Genomic DNA, 10,204 nt, shown 5'->3' with positions numbered 1-10,204 from the left:
GCATGACTCAGAAGGACAACACTTCCCTTTGGCTCACATCCATTGCCAGGACTTGGTCATGTGTTCTAAACGCAGCTACAAGTGAGGCTGGGAAATTGAGTTTTTATCTTGGCAGCTGAAGTAGGCCGAAAAGTGCCCCCCACCCCCAAATGCTCATTTCCTAATCCCTGGAAGGTGCAAATATATTACTTTGCATGGCAAAGGGACTTTGTAGATGCAATTATATTAAACATTTTCAGATGAAGAGGTTACCCTGGATTGTCTTGATGGACTCAATGTAGTCAGGAGGGTCCTTCTAAGAGGGAGGCAGGAGATTCAGGCGAGAGAAGACAGAGGAAGGAAGCAGAGGGGAGAGAGTGAAAGCAATCTGAAGATGCTATGTTGCCGACTTTGAAGATGGAAGGAGCGGCCACAAGCCAAAGAATGCAGGTGGCCCCTTTGCATTCTGTTTTATGGAAAAGACGGAGAATAGATACTGAGGGATAATTAGCAGTCTCTACCATGACTTTGTGTGTGTGTGTGTGTGTGTGGTGATCTCATGCCTATTCCTGAAGATCACCTCTTTCACTTTAAGTGGCTCACAAGATCACCTCTTTCACTTTAAGTGGCTCACACATTCTTTTTAAAAATCCCATGGGCTGGGCACGGTGGCTCATACCACCAGTACTTTGGGAGGCTGAGGCGGTTAGATCACGAGGTCAGGAGTTCGAGACCAGCCTGGCCAACATGGCAAAACCCTTTCTCTACTAAAAATACAAAAATTAACCAGGCAGGTGGTGCATGCCTGTAATCCTAGCTACTCTGGAGGCTGAGGCAGGAGAATTGCTTGAACCCGGGAGACAGAGGTAGCAGTAAGCTGAGATCACGCCACTGCACTCCAGCTTGGGCGACAGAGCAAGACTCTGTCTCAGAAAACAACAACAATAACAACAACAACAAAACGTCCCATGGTTTATCTTGCTTGGGTGCATTGCTGGAAACAAACAAACAAAACAAACCAAAACAAAAACAGGTTTGTAGCCCCAGGAATCTTCTCTATTTCTGAAACAATTGTTTGCCAGTACTTCTTTTATTGTTCCTGATGCATCAGAGATAACCAACTAGAGTCCAACCATCTTAGTTACACATTGTCTTGGTATTTGGAGGTGTAATTTGCATGGACTCAAAACTTGAAGCCATTAAAGGATTAAGGTGTTTCACAGTTCACTCATGCATCCTGGAACATCTATTCCCACCTGTGAATGGTTGTTCATCATTTTCAGTCAAAAGATCTTTTTCTGAGACAGATTTCAGAAACTACATAGATGCTGAGGAGTTCGGCTTTCTTTATGTCACCCATCAGCATCCAGCAACAGACTTTGAAGTTCTAGCTTAAATTACCTTTGATAGTATCACCTCACCTCCACAGGACTGATGGAAGTGGGAGCCATTGCTGTTCTTTCTTGCCCATCCAGAAAAATGCAAGGGATTCCGATTTCTCTACAGGCCTTTTAGCAATTGTCTAATTGCCTTCCTAGAGAGTTCAAATGCCCCTGTTTCTGAGCCTCCATGCCCTTTAGGCCTCTGCTCCCCATGCTAGCAATAGTTTCAGGATTGCTAAAACTGATGCTTCTGCTTACCTTAGCTCACCCAAGACCCACCACTTCCAAGAGTATTTGTTCTCAGAGAAATAGCCTATGGGATGACAGCCAGGATAATGAGAAAATCGAGTAATTCTGAGGCTTACGGTTTCCAAGAGATGAGCATATTTCTTTGTTTTGTTCTCCTCACCTGCTCTGTGTTCTCTCTGCCAACACTCCCTCTGCCCCAGATTCGTTGGCAGTCAAGGCAGGAGCCAACTGCCTGCCGAGGCGTCCTCATTAAAATGCACTGCTCTTGCTAATTAGGAGCCAAGGTTCTCCCACGGTGGGCTTGGCCTGGATATTGCCATTATCTTCATAAATAGACTCTTTACTTTGCAAATGGTGCTGTCATACCCAGGCATTCCCGACCTGGCAAATGCTCTGTGCATTCTTAAGCGGCGGAGGGAATGTGTTAGCAAGAGAAGGCAGAGGCATTCATGCTGAAGCAGGGCTCTGTCCTGAGCTCACCCCGCTATGTCTGGGCAGCAGGCAACCAACACAATGGCTGACTCTGCATGTACAACCACAATGGGAAGCAACATATGGCCCAGATTTGCTGGGAGATCTTATTTCCTGCCATTTTAATCTTTACAGTAAGGGCAACTTGCTAAGTGCATAAAATGCATAAATATTTTTTAAGTGATCAAATTGTTTTACCTTTGAAAAGAGCATTCCTATCAATAAATTCACAAATCAGAGGAAGAAAATCAGATGAGTTTTTAGTTTCCCAAATATGCCCTTATGTGATCTCATCTCTGAGAACGTGTTTACTTATTTAATTTCCTTCACTTACAAAACTCTTTCCCTGCAATTTCTGCCTGTCTAATGCTAAACTGCCATTGCTAGTCTAGCTCTTTCACAGGACCTGTTTTTACTCCCTCAATTAAATGTAACCTCATTCTCTCCTGCAATACCAAAGTATGTTTGTGATTATTTACCATTACAGCTACCCCTTGTGGAGTGCTGGCTCTCCCAGGAGCCGTGCCGAGCACTTTTTACGTGTTATCTCTAATCCTCACAATGAACCTACAACCGAGGTGTTACCCCATTTTGTAGATGAGAAAACTGAGGCTCAGTGACATTGAGAAACTTGTCCAAGATACTCTTTGGCAAGAAGTAGAGCAAGGCTGAGAGCTCTGAGTTACAGTTCTCCTCTCCTTTTATCAGATTGTGGCTCCTAAAGGAAAGATTCTGTCTCTGTCATCTCAGCATTTTCTTTCTGCCCTTAGGTGTTCAAGAGTAATGAATCAAGGAAACAGAATCCGTGATTATAATCTAATTAGGGTAATAAGACATGTCGCCAAGAAAAATAGCTATATTAGTTGGTAGTCTAGATGTATAATTGCTATAAGCGTATACCTTCTGCAGGCGAACTTTCTACAAAAGTTGCTATTAAAAGGTTCGTATACTCTGATGAGGTTATAAGGCAAGTCGTTAGCCCCCACCACTAATACCAGTGCCATAATTAAGCATGTCTCAAACTTTAATATGCATTTGAACCACCTCAGCATCTTACTAAAACGCTGGAGTGGGACTCAAGGATGGACATTTCTAACAAGCTCCCAGGTGATGTTGCAGCTGCTGGTCTGCTGGCCATACTTTGAGTAGCAAGGATATAAGAGACTGTACTATAAACTATATTATTGGGACAACCTGGAATGTTTCACCCTGAGTCCTCAAAGTCCATTATGTCAGTCTTATCCCTTGACATCCTCATAGCTTAGCTTCCACTTATGAATGAGAACATACGATGTTTGGTTTTCCATTCCTGAGTTACTTCATTTAGAATAATAGTCTCCAATGTCATTCAGGTCACTGCAAATGCCATTAATTTATATACATATATTTTTATATGTTATATATGTATTATATATAAAAATATATATAAATTATATATATATATATCTATCTCAGAGTTTCTTTATCCACTTGTTGATTGGTGGGCATTGGGGTTGGTTCCACGTTTTTGCAATTGTGAATTGTGCTGCCATAAACATGCATGCGCAAGTAAGTATCTCTCTCATATAATGACTTCTTTACCTCTGGGTAGATACCCAGTAGTGAGATTGCTGGATCAAATGGTAGTTCTACTTTTAGCTCTTTAAGGAATTTCCACACTGTTTTCCATAGTGGTTGTACTAGTTTACATTCCCACCAGCAATGTAGAAGTGCTCCCTTTTATCGCATCCATGCCAACATCTATTATTTTTTGATTTTTTGATTATGGCCATTCTTGCAGTAGTAAGTTGTCCACCTGCCTCTCCACATGACTATCCATTCCTTGTGGTCAGGGACGATGTATAATCATGGATGAATGATCGGACACATGATGGGTGCTCTTTAGCAAGCTGAGCTTACGACAGGGACTGAGGAGTTGTATAGAGGAGTCAACAATTTACCTCTACCCTCTTAGGGTTTTTCAGCTGGGCCTAAGAATTAAATTGACATAAGACACATCAACAGGAGAAAAGCAAACAAATTTATTTAATACGAGTTTTCTATGGCACAGGAGACTTCATAAGGGAACAAAGAGCCAAAGACACAGAGTTGAACATTTGCATGCTGACCTAGACAAAGAGCAGATTATGAAAATGTGACAAGGCAGAGGAGCTTGGGCTAGAGTAGTTGTTGGTTGGAGAAGTGGCTAGGCATGTAGGTTTAGTTTAACAAGATTTGTTTATACAGATTCCCTTCCACCTCCACTTTTTGTCCTTGATGATGAGAATGATACTTTCCTTCTGTTATAGGGAGGACATCTTTCACATGGGAATTTCCTCTCCTTCTTTTAAGAAACAGAAGCAAGGTCAGAGTGATCTTCTCGCACCTGCTGGTTTTTGTTTTTGTTTTTTAAGATGGAGTCTTGCTCTGTGGCCAGGCTGGAGTGCAGTGGTGTGATCTTGACTCACTGCAGCCTCTGCCTCCTAGGTTCAAGTGATTCTCCTGCCTCAGCCTCCCGAGTAGCTGGGACTACAGGCGCACACCACCACACCCGGCTAATTTTTGTATTTTTAGTGCAGTCGGGGTTTCACCATGTTAGCCAGGATGGTCTTGATCTCTCGACCTCATGATCCACCCGCCTTGGCCTCCCAAAGTGCTGGGATTACATGCATGAGCCACTGCGCCCAGCCGCACCTGCTGTTTTTAATGTCCCTTTAATTTAACATAGTCAGTATATCAGAGAAACATATTACAGATATTGAGAAGGTAACAGTATAGTACTAGAGGTGGAAAGGAAAGAAGCTAGGACAGCCACAGAGTTCCATACCTGTCATCTGCTTCCACAGTAATGCTATGTGAAAAATGGCCATGTAATCCAGTGGCTTCAAACAATAAGCTTTTATTTAACTCATGAGTGTGTGGGTCAGCTGGGCAGTTCTGATCCCAGATAGACTCTCTTGTATCTTTGTGCTCAGTTTGCAGGTCAGCTTCAGTTTAGCTTTGCACATCTTGTCTGGGCTGTCTCACATGTCCAGGACCCCAGCCTGGGTCCACGTAGTCTCTCATCCCGACAGACTAGTCCAGGTTTTGACTCATGGTCAAGGCAGATTTCAAGAAAGGGAGTAAAGTTTCCATGACCGTTTAATGCCTAGGCTTGGACAGGCACATCTCACACATTACTTTTGCTTCACTGTATTGGCCCAGCAATCCAAAAGGCCAGCCCAAGTCAAGAGGCAGCGAAGTAGACTCTACCTCCTGATAAGAAGAGCTACAAGCCGAATTGTAACAAGGAGGCTACAAGGACGACAATAATCAGGACCAGTTTTGCAATCAACTGCCATAGTTTTACATTGATTTAGACTCTGTGCAAATGCCAGGGCACTGTTGCAATGGGTCTTAACTTTAATGCTGTCACCTTCAGGAGGCTGCTGGGCTGCAAACCAGGGCCACTCTTCATTATTTGCACATCAGTCACCCAAAGCAAATGTTCTTTTCTAGACTGTCTTCTTAGCTGCTTCCTCCTACTGTCCAGCTGGTGTGTGTTCATTTAATTCAGACTTGGTCTAAAATTAGGGTGAGCAAAACATGATTAGAGAGGCAAATCTGTTGGAAAAAAAAAGTAAAACCAAACTAAAACTAAATTTAAATACTTTTAAGTTAGCTCCATTCATATTACCTCTGTTCCCAAAATCAATGTAGATACTTGAGTTGTTCACGTGTACATGTATTTTTAATTTAATATTTTGAATACGTAATACATTAAAGTTTAAATGATTGCATGTGAATCTTCCTTCGTATCCTCTCCCTTAGTCACTTAGCTCTCTTCAGAGGCAAATAATGTTATTGTTAAGGGTATTTCAGAAATGCACATATAATTAGCTATAAACAAATACATACATATGTTCTCTCTTTGATTCTGTGTTTTGCTTTTATTTTTTCAATTAACATCTTATCCATAAAGATCTTTCCAAACCAAGGCATAAATACTTTCTCATTCTTTTGTAGGTCTGCATACTTTTCCACTGTATAGAAGTATCATAACTCATTTAATCAGTACCCCATTGATAGTTATTTAACTTATTTCCATTCTTTTGCTATAGTATAATTAAACCTAGAGAGAAGAGGGCTTGTAACACAGTGACGAATTCCAGAACTTGGCCTTATAAGTGGATTGATGACAATGACTGCTCTGTTGTCTCCTGATTGGAGTCTTCGTCTTAGTGTGTCACCTTGTGATATTAAAAACAAACAGAAAATTCCATGAAGACCTTGGTTTTGGCATGTACCCCGCATTTTTGGACCTTTATGTTCTAAAGGGCCTCTAGAGGAAGGAAGCCATATGGGATAGTGGAGAGATGGGAAGGGAGCAGAGTGATATGATTAAAAATATAATCATCAGGCCAGGTGCAGGGGCTCATGCCTGTAATCCCAGTACATTGGGAGGCCAAGGCGGGAGGATTGCTTGAGGCCAGGAGTTCAAGACCAGCAACACAGTGAGATCTCATCTCTACAACTTTTTTTTAAAAGTTAGCTGGGCATGATGGTGTGCACCTGTAGTCCTAGCTATTCAGGAGGCTGAAGCTGAAGGATCCCTTGAGCCCATGATTTAGAGGCTGATTTTATATTATATAAAATAATCTATGCTGCATTTTCAAAGGGCTGTTGAGAACTGTTTAGGGGAAATGCAGTTTGTCAAGTGTCTTTTCATGCTTAGGGCTTCACCATGTCAGCTAGCTCTGCTTTGCTGCTGTGGTGCTTTCTGTTCCAGAGGGTGAAATGGAGATGTGCAGAACTGGCCTCCTGAAAAAACTGTGATGTGGCCGTGATAACTGGATTCTTAGGAATCTTAGAAAAACTCGGAATAGCCTAAATCAGAGGTCCTCAACCCCCAGCCACTGTCCAGTACCCTTCCATGGCCTGTTAGGAACCGGGCCACACAGCAGGAGGTGCGCGGCAGGCCAGCAAGCATCACAGTCTGAGCTCCGCCTCCTGTCAGATTCTCATAGGAGCGCAAACCCTATTGTGAACTGAGCATGTGGGAGATTTTGTGCACTCCTTATGAGATTCTAATGCCTGCTGATCTAAGATGGAACGGTTTCATCCCAGAACCATTCCCTCCCACCTCCCCCACCCCATATCCGTGGAAAAATTGTCTTCCACAAAACCGATCCCTGGCACCAAAAAGAAGTGGGGAACACTGGCCTAAGTGACACAGTCACCACCTAAGATCCTAGGAGGCCACTGGGCTCTTCATTTATCCAGCACCACAGTGTACACCAATTGTTTCCAAATGCCAGCTCGTGCACCTGCCGCCTCAAAATCACCCCAGATCTTCTGTAGGGCCCCAACTTATCAGACTCGTGGAATCAGCCTCTCTGGAATCTAAAATAAGCTCGCTAGGTGACTCGGAAGCATCGTCAGGACTGGGAACTCTACCAAAGTAACAGTGCAGATAAACATGACTGCATTTAGAAACCAGGAAGCTCAGACCTTACAGACTCTATATATGGAAGACACCAAATGTTCTGAGCTCTACCAGCCTGATGCTCAAGCATGGAAAAGTCTTAGCATTCTCTCTGGCTTCAAAAGGTTCAAATGTGAGGCTGTGTCTCCTCCCAGCTTCTTGTTAGTCAGGTTTCTGACTGGAGCCCTGGATGAGACTCTGAAACACTGATGTATGAGGGATGTGGTGGGACAGTGCTGACCAAAGAACCAGCCTAAATCTCCTTCTTTGGCCTTATGATAACAGACGAAAGCCCTTTTGGGGAGCAATTGATGGTAGGGAGGATGTTAAATTAGACACTGGGATTGGTTCAACTGGCTAGAAAACTGGTGTGAAGACAGGTACTAGGTCTAAGGCTGGGCCATGGTGCTAGTATGGGGTGGCCCTGCCCAAGGAAGAGCCGCTGCTTTCTCAAGGAATTTGTACAGACTTAGGCCATTGGGTAGTAGCGGGAGACAGGAGGTATGGAGATTCAGGGAGAACTGTCTGGTCTTAAAGCTCAGAATCAATTTTAGGAGCTCTGCTTTCTCTGGGAGAAACTAGTTCTCTTCCCTTGATCAAAGTGAGCTGAGGCTAAGGTAGGCCTGCGTCCAGACTGTAAATGGAGATGGTGGCCCTGGAGGTGGATCATCAAGGGTGGCCACCCTCTCCTAGACCTAACCTGCCCCTTCATAGAGGGAAGAGAAATTTTCCTACTTCTATGTAAATGCACTGAAGGTTTAATTTCCAAGCTCCAACTGGGATTCTAGAGAAGCAGGCGATAACACTTTGCTATTTTGGGATGTAGCTGTGCAAATAAATCTCCTTTTAAAAGTCAAAAGCAGTTTCTCAAAGTCCTAATAGTGTTCTGCATATAGTTGGTTGTCAATAAATGTATGGCAAATTAATGACAATAGGTCAGTTCTCTCACCCTGAAAGTAAGTGATATCTGCATATAAAAAGGTAGCCTCTCCTATGATGTGAGGCATGCTAATATCATGTATTTTCTAGTGTCTTGAATCAACACTAAACTACCTGCCCACAACGACTTGCAGTAATCCTTTGTGCTTTGAAAGCATGCTACTTCTGTGGAGGAATAAATGGATAAAAGATTCATATGAGCCAGGCACGGTGGCTCACGCCTGTAATCCCAGCACTTTGGGAGGATGAGGCAGGTGGATCACCTGAGGTCGGGAGTTCGAGACCAGCCTGCCCAACATGGTGAAACCCCGTCTCTACTAAAAATACAAAAAAAAAAAAAAATTAGCCGGGAGTGATGGCGAGCACCTGTAATCCCAGCTACTCTGGAGGCTGAGGCAGGAGAATCGCTTGAACCCAGGAGGCAGAGGATGCAGTGAGCCGAGATTGCGCCACTGCACTCCAGTCTGGGTGACAAGAGCAAAACTCTGCCTCAAAAAAAAAAAAAAAAAAAAAGATTCACATGAAAATGTCTTCATGGATTAAGGAATGTTAGATAAATACTTCAGAGAGAACAAAAGAACACTGCTGTGAACACTCTTTCCGTAAATATCAATCCTTGGTTAAACCCCACATAATAGGGAGCCACTGTTCCCCACAGCTCCATGTAGTCCGGGACCAGGTGAACCAAGGGTCCCAAGCAGAGGCCTGAGCAGACTAACAAGCTTTTGTCTTATTGAGTTGGAAATGAATGGGAACAGGATTCTGGGAGATGTGGAAGAGCGGGAGAAATGAGAAAAGACAAAGGCAGCCTGGAGGGAAGACAGATCCTTCCGTGGGGAGAGAGAAGGATGTAGTATCTGCTCTAGGGAAGGGAGCTTTGAAGCGCTGGGGAGGGAGTAGGAGGGGGAGGGAGTAGGAGGTGGAGGGAGGGACAGATAGATTTTAGGGAGTTTTTGGTGTGATATCATTGCTTTCTCTGTCTCCATACAAAACCTGCAGTAATATTTCTATCAGTCATCAGTGCTGTCAGAGTTGAATTTGTGTTTTCACTGGGAGAGTGAGAGATGCGTTTTCAATATGAGACCTCTAGGTAAAAAGAAGGGTAAGAGAAGAATTGGCCCAAGAAGATCATTCCATTCAGAATATATTAGACATTACTATATGCTTATCCTTTTAACTCTAAAAAGTGTTGTAAAAATCAAAGAAAATAGAGAGACAGATACAATGAACACCCCTATATCCATCATGTAGGTGGAACAATTGCTAATTGTATTAGTCCATTTTCACACTGCTAATAAAGACATAACCGAGACTGGGCAATTTACAAAGGAAAGAGGTTTAATGGAGAACTCACAGTTCCACGTGGCTGGGGAAGCCTCACAATCATGATGGAAGGCAAGGAGGAGCAAGTCACATCTTAGGTGGATGGCAGCGGCAGAGAGAGTTTGTGCAGAGAAACTCCTGTTTTTAAAGCGTCAGATCTCGTGAGATCCATTCACTATCACAAGAACAGCACAGGAAAGAGCTGCCCCCATAATTCAGTCATCTCCCACTGGGTCCCTCCCACCACACGTGGGAATTATGGGAGCTACAAGAGGACATTTGGGTGGGGACACAGAGCCAAACCATATCGCTAATATTTTCCCATAATTGCTGTGGGTTTTTTGTTTTGTTTTTGCTGAGTATTTAAAATGTTTAATTGTAGTAAAAAGGCATATGAAATCTACCATCTTAACAATTT

General features: G+C 43.3%; 1 long non-coding RNA gene across 1 annotated transcript; it reads right to left on the bottom strand.

Annotated features, from left to right (window-relative positions):
• Positions 1-4,080: 4,080 nt before the first annotated feature.
• LOC139357379 (uncharacterized) lies at positions 4,081-9,980 on the bottom strand. The gene is made up of 2 exons (XR_011610367.1): positions 9,818-9,980; positions 4,081-5,623 (listed from the first exon to the last, which is right to left on the bottom strand). It is a non-coding gene; the product is annotated as an uncharacterized lncRNA (long non-coding RNA).
• Between the last annotated feature and the right edge of the window lie 224 nt (positions 9,981-10,204).

Source organism: Macaca nemestrina, chromosome 12, assembly GCF_043159975.1.
Source record: "Macaca nemestrina isolate mMacNem1 chromosome 12, mMacNem.hap1, whole genome shotgun sequence".
NCBI classification, from domain to species: domain Eukaryota; kingdom Metazoa; phylum Chordata; class Mammalia; order Primates; family Cercopithecidae; genus Macaca; species Macaca nemestrina.
This window is presented reverse-complemented; position numbering and strand designations above follow the sequence as displayed.